The sequence below is a fragment of the Mus musculus genome, chromosome 12, assembly GCF_000001635.26.
Source record: "Mus musculus strain C57BL/6J chromosome 12, GRCm38.p6 C57BL/6J".
In the NCBI taxonomy this organism is placed as follows: domain Eukaryota; kingdom Metazoa; phylum Chordata; class Mammalia; order Rodentia; family Muridae; genus Mus; species Mus musculus.
Window position 1 is genome coordinate 31,847,669 of NC_000078.6, and position 12,614 is coordinate 31,860,282.

General features: G+C 40.7%; 1 protein-coding gene and 1 non-coding gene across 8 annotated transcripts in view; both read left to right on the forward strand.

Annotated features, from left to right (window-relative positions):
• Cog5 (component of oligomeric golgi complex 5) overlaps positions 1–12,614 on the forward strand; it is a 282,812-nt gene that overhangs the window by 192,850 nt on the left and 77,348 nt on the right. The window lies entirely within an intron of this gene.
• Positions 10,790–10,924, forward strand: Gm25913. Its single transcript, XR_003950335.1, has one exon.

Sequence of the window (12,614 nt, forward strand, 5' to 3'; positions counted from 1 at the left end):
AATAGGGCAGTTGAGTTTTAGCCAGTCATTTTCACGGCTGCGTTCCTTCCCATTTTGCTTTAATACCATCAAGAAGTGCTTGCTTTGAGTCTCCCTGCCTAGTTCTTTCAGCCTGCCTCCAAGCTCTTTACACAGCTAGGCAGGCCTCCAGCTCATAGTCCTCCTGCCTCAGTTTTCTGCAGCAGCATGCCCAGTAAGACTTTTAAAGTAACTTGACTTTTCAGAAATTGCCATAGCGAGGATTAGTTTTCTTACTATTAATATATGTTTGTTTGGGACAGGGTTTCTCCGTGTAGCCCTGGTTATCCTGGAACTCACTCTGTAGACCAGGCTGGCCTTGAATTCAGAGATCTGCCTGCCTCTGCCTCTGCCTTCTGAGTGCTGGGATTAAAGGCATGTGCTACGTGGCCCAGCAGAAGGATTAGTCTTAATTATACCTAGTAAGCTTTTTACTTAAACTGGAAATCCCAACATATAAAATGTTTATATCTTTTAAAATGTCTATATTTTTATACTTCATCAAGTATAGTTTTAAAATCCTACTCTATTCCACTGTATACATTACAATGTAATTCCTTTCTTGTGACTTAGAATGATACTGTTTGAAAGTCTATTTCTGGGTGCAAGAACTGTCAGCAGTGAGCAACAGCAAGACTGTGTCAGCACATTCCTAACAGCATAAACACAAAGATACACACAATAATAGAGGCATAGTGTCCTTTAGAAACATGTGAAGGAAACCTGCCATTGTTTCCTAGGGTGCTAAGAATATAGGCCTGGTGCAAGCTGAGGCAAGATGGCCTTGACGTGGCACCAAGGCAGAGTTAGGTCAGCAGTCTCTTGGTTTTTCTGCATGTCTCACAGTTAGCAGTGTTAGGTCAGATGCTGCATTGAGAAGTGCAGAAGTATTGGTGGTGAGGCAGGTAGGAAGTGCACTTCACATGCAGGTACCAAGGACAGACTGGGGAGAGAAAAGAGAAATGCACATTTTCTACAAAGAAAAAGAATGTAACCAAATTTGGTGTGTATAAGTGAACTAATTTGCATTTGCAACATTGTTAAGCCACTCTTGTTATCTATTAGTACAGAGACATATAACATACAACAGGCAGCCGATTGCTCTTCTTAGTGTTACTATGAGGCTGTGCCATTTGAGTGTACTTGCTCAGACATCCCTAAGCAATACCAAGTGGTGGCATGTGGAATCTCTATGGTGACAACCAAGAAAACCCTGTTTCCCTCCCTCTAATAAGCTTAGCATTTTTCAGTATCTTAAGATATAAACTGGGGCATGCACAAGCACACAGAAGAGACCCAGTGACACACTAGCCACTACAAACACACCAAAGACACCCAGAAGTAAGCTGCCTGGGAAGCATGGGAGAGCTGCTCCCCCCACCCCACCCCCACCCCCTGCACACCGGGCAGCACAGTAGAACTGGCCCCATCCCTTGTCTGGGTGGTGTGGGCACAGGAGAGCCTGCCCAAGGGCAAGAAAGCAGGAGAACTGGCTTCGCCCCACCCCCTGGCCTGGCCAGTGTAGGGAAGCTGCCTGATGGTGCTGGCAAAAGAGAGCCTGCAGGCTGAATTCGTCAGCCGGCACCCAGGCACAGATCCAAGGCTTTCAGTTGCACTATGCCAACTATAGACTGCTAGAGCTTGTGAAGGGGCCAGTCCTGCAGATCCCAAGTGGCAAGCTCTCCATGGCACAGGGCAACAACAAGATATCTGAAAGGATTCAGTATTGATAGTTGTCTTAGTTAGGGTTTTACTGCTGTGAACAGACACCATGACCAAGGAAAGTCTCATAAAAAACAGCATTTAATTGGGGCTGGCTTACAGGTTCAGAGGTTTAGTCCATTATCATCAAGGTGGGAGCATGGCAGTATCCAGGCAGACATGGCACAGGAGGAGCTGAGAGTTCTATGTCTTCATCCAAAGGCTGCTAGTGGAAGACTGACTTCAGGCAACTAGGGTGAGGATCTTATACCCACACCCATGGTGACACACCCATTCCAACCAGGTCACACCTATTCCAACAAGGCCACACCTTCAGATGGTGCCACTCCTTGGTCCAAGGATATACAACCCATCGCAATAGTGTAGCAGAAACCAGAGGCCTGGAGCCAGACCAATGACTCAATGAAATGCAATGAACATTTACAAGGAAAACTGTTTGGACAAAAGGGTGTAGTATGAACCACTTTGACACATCACAGCATCCATAGTGTTATACATATTATAGCTTGGTTATCAATAACCTAACAGCTTAAATCTATGTATAAATGAATTCATATCTTGTATTTCTGAGTTACCTCACTCGGGATGATTTTTTTTTCTGGTTCCATCCAAATTTCATGATTTTGAGGAGTGAACCTTAAGTCAAATTAGGCATTGGTTGGTAACAAGCTCTGTGCCGCCATTGCCCGAGAACATTCTGCAGGCAAGACAAGTTTTATATCTGAGGTTTTGTGGCTGGGTTGAAATGTACATTGCCCTTTTGGTAGCTTACAGTGTGCCTTCCTGTAGCAAGGGCACTGTTTAGGTACCAGCTCGACCTATCCATGTTGTGTGGATGTTGTTTTGAGCAATGGGGCCTTGCTGTTTGTTTATGGAGAGTAACCTTTTGCATTGGCAACAGCCTGAGTTGTTTGGGAGCTTCCATGGGAGGGACCCCTTGGCCAACTCAATTAGATGAAACCCAGTCCAGATATTGGAAGCTTTCTTTGGTGACAGGAGATGGCCAGTTGGGACTCTGTCTCCCTTATTATTTGAAGACTTCCTGAGGATCACCTTCACATATTTTAGGAAGCTTCCTAGGCACTACCCCTCAAATGCCCCCCAATTTTTGCTAACTTTCCCCACATTCCTTCCCTTAACCCCCATATTCTCTCCCCACCCCTACTTGATCCTTCTGATCTTGCTACCTTTACCCCAGGACACCCATAAAATCTATTTCCCCCTTTCAGGAAGATCCATGTGTCCCCTGCCAGTCCCTTCCTCTATACCTATCTTCTCTGAGTCTACGTATTGTAGCTTGATTATCATTTATTTAATGGCTAATAACCACATATATGTAAAAACATACTGTATTTATCTTGTATTTATCTTACTGAGTCTAGGTTAGCTCACATGGGGTGATTTTTTTTCTAGTTTTATCCATGTGCCTGCAAATTTTATGATGTCATATTTCTTTTTTTTATTTTTTTCAATTTTTTATTAGATATTTTCTTCATTTACATTTCAAATGCTATCCTGAAAGTCCCCTATACCCTCCTCCCCATTCATATTTCTTTTAATAGTTGAATTACACAGCTCCATTGAGTAAATTCTTCATCCATTCTTCTGTTGGGGTGCATGTAGGTTGTTTACAGTTTCTGACTATTGTGAATAAAACAGCAGTGAACATGGTTGATCAAATGTCCTTGTGATAGGATGGAGCATCCCTTGCTTGTATGCCCAAGAGTGGTACAGCTGGATCTTTAGGTAGATCAATTCCCAGCTTTCTGAGGAACTGCCATACTGATTTTCATAGTGACTGTACAAGTTTGTATTCTTGAATGAGTGTTCCCCTTGCCCCATAGTCTCACCAGCGAGCTGTCACTTGTGTTTTTGATCTTAGTCATTCTGACAGGTGTATGATGGAATCTCAAAGTAGTTTTGATTTGAATTTGATTTGAATGACTGTGAATGTTGAACGTTTCTTAAGGGTTTCTCAGCCACCTGAGTTCCTCTTTTGAAGAATTTTCTGTTTAGATATGCACCCTATTTTTAAAATGGGTTCTTTGTTTTCTTGATGTGCAGTTTTTGAGTTTCTTATATTTTTTGCATATTAGCCCTCTGTTGGATATGCACTTAGTTAAAAAAAAAAATCTTTTCCTATTCTTTAGGCTGCCACTTAGTACAAATGACAGTGTTCTTTGCAATGCAGATGCTTTTTGGTGAGATCCATGAGATCTGTTTAGTGCCTATGCTATAAGTGTTCTGTTCAGAAAAGCTTTTCTTCTGTCAATGAGTTAGAGACCGTTCCCCACTTTGTGTTCTATCCAAATCAGGGCATCTGGCCTTATGTTAATGTCTTTGATCCATATGGAGTTTAGTTTTGTGCAAGGAGATAAGTATGAATCTACTTTAGCTCTTCTATATGTAGCCTTCTGGTTTGCCCAGTGATGTGTGGGGGCGGGGGGTCTCTGCAAGTGTCATGGCTGGCAGCAAATTGATCCTGGTGACTTGAGAATATAGCTCAGGTCAACTTGTCTTAGTCAGCCAGTTCTGGGCCAAACTTCTGGAGTTTCACACCAAGTGGTTTAGTTTTTTACACATTTAGACACACTAGGATTTTGAAAAAAAAAAAAAACTTTCCCTGTGACAGTTATTACAACAAAGTTTTGGGCAGGGCTACATCAAAACTTCATTGCAAAGTACTATTCTTTAACGAAGTACTTGTACCCTTTTCCACAAGTATGAGTTGTATTGACAGGTAAACAGTGCTCAGGATATGGAGCTAAGGAGCAAGGGTTTGTGATAAGCTTAAGGTAGATGCGCTCTATTTACTGAGTATTTGAGTTAGCTCTTTTTTGAAGGTCTGGTCTAATTCTACAGTAAAACCAGCTGGCCCTGGGCTTTTTTTTTGATTCAGAGTCTTTTAATGATTGCTTCTGTTTCACTAGAAGTTATAAAGTCTGTTTAAATTTCTTATCAAATCTTAATTTAACTTTGGCAAATGGTATGCATAGAGAAAATTATCCATTTCTTTTAGATATTCAAGTTTGGTAGAACACAGGGTTTTAAAGTATGTCCTCATGATTCTCTGGGCTTCCTTGGGATCTGTTGTGTCCCCCTTCCATCTCTAACTGTATTAATTTGGCTCTCTTCTCTTTTCCTTTTAGAGAATTTGGATAAGTGTTTGTCAATCTTTTATTTTTTTATTTTCTTTCTAAGACAGGGTTTCTCTGTGTAACCTTGGCTGTCCTGGAACTCTCTTTGTAGACTCTATTTGTCAATCTTAATGATTTTCTCAAAGAACCAAGTTTTTGTTTCATTGATTTTTTTTTTTTTTTTTTTTTTTTTTTGGTATCTTGTTGTTGTTATTCTATTTTGTTGATTTTAGCCCTGAGTTTATTTCGTGCTGTCTACTCCTTGTTTTGGTGTGATTTCTTCTTTTTGTTCTAGAGCTTTCAGGTGTGTTGTTAAGTTACTAATATGCCATTTCTTCAGTTCTTTTTACATAGGCCCTGAGTGCTCTGAACTTGCCTCTTAGAAATACCTTCATTATGGCTATTTGGATTTTCAGTTTCACAAAATGTAAATTTTTTATTTCATTACTAATTTCTGTCTTGACCCATTTTTTTTTCAATATTGAGTTGTTCAGTTTCCATGAGTTCATGGGATTTTTGTTATTGGTATCCAGCTTTAATTCACGGCAGAGTGACTAAGAGTTTTGAGCCATGAGGAATTGAGATCTCCTTACCCTGTCCCCCGTGTATACCCAGAAAGTGTAAATACTCATGATAATACTGACAATGAAGGAGCTGGACTATAAATTAGCAGAAGAAATTCCTTATCCCCTAGTGAAGTTGTATGTACTAGCTTGTAATGCACAACAGAACTGCAGTGGAGATAAAGCTGAACACGCTTTCCCTGCACGCCATGCCCCATCATCTAGAGTTCAGCACCAAGCGGCAGCACAGGGATGGATGCAGCACAAGCATCAGGCAGCATCATGTGATTCTGTTCCACTTAACATGCAAATAGGACTGCTTACTAAATCTACTAATTTACCTCTTTTTCGATGCTGATGCTGTATTTTAGAGACTTTTGTTTGTTTGTTTGTTTTGTTTTGTTTTTTTTTTTTTGTTTTTTTTTCGAGACAGGGTTTCTCTGTATAGCCCTGACTGTCCTGGAACTCACTTTGTAGACCAGGCTGGCCTCGAACACAGAAATCCGCCTGCCTCTGCCTCCCGAGTGCTGGGATTAAAGGCATGCGTCACCACGCCCGGTTTAGAGACTTTTGTAAGTTAGAAAATGCTAAAAACCAGTTGTAGTCAACATGAGAAAGAGGAAAAGATAAATATATATGATGATGAACACCTTGGCTTTGTTTTAAGATTTATTTATTTATTTATTTATTTATTTATTTATTTATTTATTTATTTAATGTATGTGAGTACACTGTTGCTCTCTTCAGACACACCAGAAGAGGGCATCATATCCCACTACAGTTGTGAGCCACCATGTGGTTGCTGGGAATTGAACTTAGGACCTGGAAGAGCAGCCAGTGCTCCTAACTGCTGAGCCATCTCTCCAGCCTCAAACACTTTGGCTTTTAAACATACACTTGCGACTAAATTAAACAAAGCCAATATTTGGGAGCCAGTTAGTAGTCATGGGTAGGTAAGAATTCCATCTGCTGTTCAACCACTTAGGGCCCTTAGAAGCAAAATGAAGCTCAAGTTTTTGGGAGGTTTATGTATTTTATTAAATTGTCCATTCTTAGCAGACTGTGCTTGCTACTCATCCAGCATGACAACCGAAGGAGGTTAGGGAGAGTGGGGAGGGAGGAGCTCCCGGCACAGGCAAGCTGCTGTGTATGCAGAGCTACTATAATGTTCATGTAAGCTGTTCTTGCTCATCTCTAATGCAGAAGCAAGATCTGGTTCTGTTTCTAACTTGTTTTGTTTAGTTTTAACTATCCAAAGATGAACTGTGTCAAGCTGTTATCTTGGATAACACATCTGTGTGACAGTTTAGTCTAATGTGAGATTGTAGCGTTGCTGTTGGACCTGTTCTATGATTGCAGATCACTGTCCTGTTTTTAAATAGCTGTGCAGTAACACTTAGATCAATAAAGTACTGGATACATTTAGCATCTAGACAATAGATAAAGACCAAAAGCTAAAAAAATAAAACCAAAACCACCCTCTACGGGCTGCAGAGATGGCTCAAATTTAAGAGCACCGGCTGCTCTTCCAGAGGTCATGAGTTCAATTTCCAGAAACCACATGGTGGCTCATGTACTTAAAATAAATAAATCTTAAGGGAAAAAAAATAGATTTTAAGAAGCAAAGAAAACATCTTGTAAACTGCTAGACTCAATTTCAGAATGTTCTCAAAAAGTGATGTTCAAATGACTCAAAAGTATGCCGCGAGTTCAGCCATGTCCTCCACTTGGAAAATACCAAACGTCAAGAAAGAAAAGGCTTAGCTCTTAGAATAAGGGCAGAATTCACAAAATCCCTGAAATGTAAAAGGAAAAACCCCAAGGAAATACAAACCTTCTGATTTCCTAAGCCACAGCCATGAGATGGATGAAGGGCAAGCAGCCATGTGGACCTGCCAGCCAGCAGTGAGTCACTTGTCCTGCAAGTGGGACAGTGGGAGACCAGGGAACATCTGCAGCCTCACTGACACAGACACTACCTCAAGGTAATGTCCTACACCCACCCATGAAACCTGAGAACTGGGACATAGGCGGTGGAGAGATGTCCTTCAGTGTTTCTGGTGGGTTTAGCACTAAAACAGATTAGTCATTTTTACCATGGAAATTTAGGTAGGTAAATGTCCCAACAAATGAGGAACTTCTGTGTAAATTGGTGGACTTGTCCTTTGCTGTACATCTGCAAAAACAGGTCGGAATAAATAAAAGTTTTAATCTGGTGTAAATTGTACTTAACCTTTTAGGAACATTTTATAATTTGGGAGGATATATAATTTTTATTCTCAGAGGAAAACTGACATTAAGTGGTATATAATCATAATTCTTATAGTTCTAAGTATGTGCTGTAATCTGTGAAGAAAGCACTTGATACATGAGCTGAAGTCAAAAGCAACTCTTGGCCCAATGAGCTCAGCAGGTACAAGTGCTTCTATGCAAGCCTGCTCTCCATCCCTGGATCCAACGGTCAAAGGCAAGTACCCAATCCTGAAAGCTGTCTTCTAACCTTTACACATGAAACAAGACATGGACACAGGACATATATATATATATATATATATATATATATATATATATACACACAATAAAAATAAATTTCAAGCCGGGCGTGGTGGCACATGCCTTTTAATCCCAGCACTTGGGAGGTAGAGGCAGGCGGATTTCTGAGTTCAAGGCCAGCCTGGTCTACAAAGTGAGCTCCAGGACAGCCAGGGCTATACAGAGAAACCCTGTCTCGAAAAACCAAAATAAATAAATAAATAAATAAATAAATTTATTTCAAAGAGTTGTCTTCATCTGTGTCAAAGATTGAGTTCCTATAAGAAATTAATTTTTCAAAACCAATTCTTTTTGGGGACAAGTAAACAGTAACCAAAGAGTTTAATTTCTCATGTTGACTGAAGCCTTTGAGACAGGCTATGTCCTTCTAGTTTCCATGGCAGATGGCTTTTTCTGGTGTAACTGTGTGAAAGCCTATCCTACAGGTGGCCCTAGGTGACATATGCACGCCATGATCCCCGTGAGCAGTGCATCACAAAGTCCCTCTTGGTACAGTGTTTCATTTCTGAAAGGTCTGACTCTACTCTTTCTGCTCCTTTCCTGAGACTGCTACATAGACAAGTCTGTTTTGTTTTTTAAGTAATGTATAATAATATTCCTTTTCTAGCATGTGAATTACCTAACATACCTATCTAGTCCCATTTTTAAGCATCAAGGATTTTTTAAAAAATTCCTTGATTTTTCTAAGTTCTTTGCTTAGTATACATTTCTTTTAAAGGAATATGTAGTTTGAATGAAAATGGCCCTCATAGACTCATATATTGATATGCTTAGCCCACAGTTTATGAATGGAAAGGATTAGGAGGTTTGGCCTTGTTGGAAGAAATGTGTCACTGGGATTGGGCTTTGAGGTCTCAAAAGCCCACCCCAGGTCCGGTGTATGTTTTTCTCTGTCTGGCTCTGGCTGTCTCCCTGTCTCTGTCTCTCTCTTTCTCTATAGATGATGGACTAACCCTCTGCAGTGAAAAGCAAGCCCCCAATTCAATGTTTTCTTTTTATACGAGCTGTCTTAGTCACGGAGTCTTTTCACAGGAATAGAGCAGTGACTGAAATGTTTCCTCTTGGGCTCCTTGACCTACTAAATATTTGGAAGAACCGTTGACTGCATTTGGGGTTATTGTACCATATGCTGAAAAACGCAGATAGAATGTAGACTAGAGGTTCCTCGTAGATGGTGTGTAGTGAGTCCGTAGACATAGTCACTTCCTGGAGTCCTGTTAAAAGGACATGAAAGGACCACGATGTCTGTGCTGATGTCTTTTGTGTACATTGGAGGCAGGCGTGACAATCTGAGGGTTATGTGAAAAGCTCAGCAGCGATAATAAATGTCCTTTACACATGCTTATATATGCCATGAGTCTCAACTGGACAGAAAGCATGTTAGAGCAAAGTGTTTTGTCTTAAATGTGTGCTGGCTAAACTGTAATGAAAGCATTTCATACATGAACATAAATACAAAACAACTATGGTACCGAAGGGATGGCTTAGTTTAAAATTACCTTAGTAATTAGAAAAACAGACTCATCACTTCCGGAACAATAAGTGTAGGTATAACAGAGTGTTCATCAGCTCTTATTTCATTAGTTTTATTAAAGATGTCTGAGTCGAATGTATAATATTTACCCTGTTTTATCCAGGATACAACTGTAGGTTGGGATGTCTGCCATATTGCTCTGCTATATGGAATTCTAGCATAGACTTTCTCTTTGTATGTTTTCATATGTATATAGAAAAATAGTTTAAAAGATTTTGAAGGGCTGGAGAAATGACTCAGCAGTTAAGAGCACTAGCTGCACTTCCAGAGGTCCTAAGTTCAACTCCCAGCAACCACGTGGTGGCTCACAACCATCTGTAATGAATCTGATGCCCTCTTCTGGTGTGCATGAAGACAGAGCACTCATACACATAAAATAAGTAAATAAATCTTTTTTAAAAAACCGGAGGATTTTGATTAAAAAAAAAAAAAAACCATTAAAAAGTTCCCCTGTAGTCTTGACATTCCCATAGCGTTAGTGAGAGAGCATGGTATACAGAGCTAACTGGTATTTCCCTGAAATCTAGAAAGGAAATCACTCTTTTAGATTTGAGAATCTGTACTGCAGTTTTGTTGGTTTTGTTCCTTTAGACACTCTTCCGAGTGAGCTTTAGTGATCCCCACAGCACATTTTTTCAGTCTAGAAACTTTGATCTGTCCTTCCCTTGATTGCCAGGTTTTGCTGTGGTTTTGTCTTCAGGGGTGTTTGGGGAGCTCGTGGGCATCTCACTCACAAAATGACAAGGACAGAGTGTCCTGCGCTCGCCTCCACTGTAGCGCACTGTGCAGATCTGGGCTCAGCAGTTGTTTTCCAGATCCAGAATTCGTGTGCTGCTCCTACTGCACAGATGTTCAGATACAAGCTCAGAAAAACAGTTGTCACATAGCTTAAAGAGGAATATTATTTCTTTCTTGCCTAGGAGTTCTTTAAGGATTCGTTTGATTTTAGTTTTTAGTTTTTGCTTTTATGTCTATGTGCTAGACAGAGATAGAGAGACAGGTTTCTGAAACTCAAACACAATTCTTTTGGTTTCTAACTCTTTTCAGACATAGTATGGTGCAACACGATTGTCCATGTATTCATTCTCATATTTTTGTATGCTGAATTTCTTATTGTTCCTACTTTAGTGCTATGTTTTTGCAACTTTGTACATTTTAGTCAGGTCAAATAACTCTGATTTAAAATGGCAACCATGAGCAGTGTGAAGGTGGTTAACTGGGGCGCCTAGAGAAGGGAAGGGAGAGTGTGGTAGAGCAGGGAGCGCATGGGTCCCCGAGGCAGCCCTGAGTGAGCCCCGTGTATTTTCCTTATGTGATCAGGCCTCTCATAGTGGGGCTGCTGGTTTGGAGCCTGAGAGGATTATGAAAATGGGGCAGTGTTACCAGCTGTTCTTGACCTCCTTGCTCTATAGACTAAGCTAGGGGTTATGTGACTCACCGAAATGTGGGAATTAAAGGCGTGCTTCACCACACCTGGGTTTAACCACCAACTGTGTGTGTGTGTGTGTGTGTGTGTGTGTGTGTGTGTGTGTGTGTGTGTGTGTGTGAAAAACATCAGACTCGTGAAAAGGTTCATGTTGGCGAACATACTGTTTGCTGTTTCACATCTACTCATCTACTCATTAAAACCTTATTTTAAAATCAAATAAAATGGCAACCATGACTTGAGTAACTCTCAGGTCAGTGGCTAGGTAAGTGAAAAGACTCCTCTTTGTGACATTTGGTATAATATGTTTCTAAACTCCTAAAGTGAACTTTATGGAATGCAAACACAAGAAATGACTGGAGTCAGTAAGTGTTAAAGTAATTCAAGATGAGTGGAAGACTCTGCAGTAGAGGGGCTCTGTGCAAGATGCCTTATTACCACATCTCACAGAGAGGTGTGTCTCACTTGGTACCTTCAGACAACTTCACTTGGGCTTAGCCCTGGCATGTAAAACCTAGTCTGTCCCTACAGTTTCCAGCCCGCCCTGAAACAAGCCATAAGCAAAAGGATTAATAATAGGAGTGCTGTGTGTCTGGGGTTGCACAGAGATCCACCATGACCATGAATAAAATTTAACAACTAAAGGCTTTATTAAATGCTGGTTCCAGATACTCAGGGTGCCAGGGCTGCTCGAGAAAGCACCCTTAAGATGTAGCTCCAGATTACATTAGTCGGGTTTATAAGGGCAAATCCACAGGGCTGTGTACTTCCTGCCCTTATGTAATCAGGCACACATCCCACCTGCATTCAGTCAAGTATGCATCTGCCCACATGCAGTCATGGGCAAGCAAGCTGCTTCGTAGGAGCCAGTGAATACACATGGTTTGTATACGACTGGCCCCCAGCATTCTGCAAAGTTATTTTTTTCTTGGTCAGGGGAGGCTTACAGCTTAGAGACATTTATGTGGTAATCACAGTGACTATTAAACTTGTGAACATAATGTTCACCTTCACAGGAGAAAAGAATCAAGTAAAGGACAAAAAAATAACTAGAGTTTAAAAACTATTAATACTTAAAGGTGTTTTCCGTTTATACAGCGTACTTTATCATTAGTTCTGTGTTACAGCTAAAGAAGTTCAAGTTACAAGTCACTCTACTAGCAACTATCATAGACAATTCTATGCCCTCCTAAGTATATTGCGGCCAACTGAGAACAGAATGGATAAAACAAACTGAAAAATTCATACAGGGGGATAGCAAAGGCAATGATATAAAGAGCAAATGTGTAAATACCATTGTATTCTCTCCTTGTAGAATTATTAAAAGTGAAAACTAAGGGCAGGGATCGTGGCACACACCTTTAATGCCAGTACTCAGGAGGCAGAGGTAGGCAGAGCTCGGAGTTCAAGGCCAGTTTGGCTTACATATTGAGTTCCAGTGCAGGCAGGACTATATAGAGATACCCTGTCTCAAGAAACAAACGAACAAACTACTACTAATAAAAACTATATACAGCTATAAAGTTAGCCAGGTAATCTGAATCGAAGTTCAAGGAAACAAGTGTACTGATACCACAATTGATTTTGAGATGATTCAAGATATAAAACTAGGAGGGCAGGGAGATATGGTGAGCACACTCAGTATGCAGGGTGTACTTGTG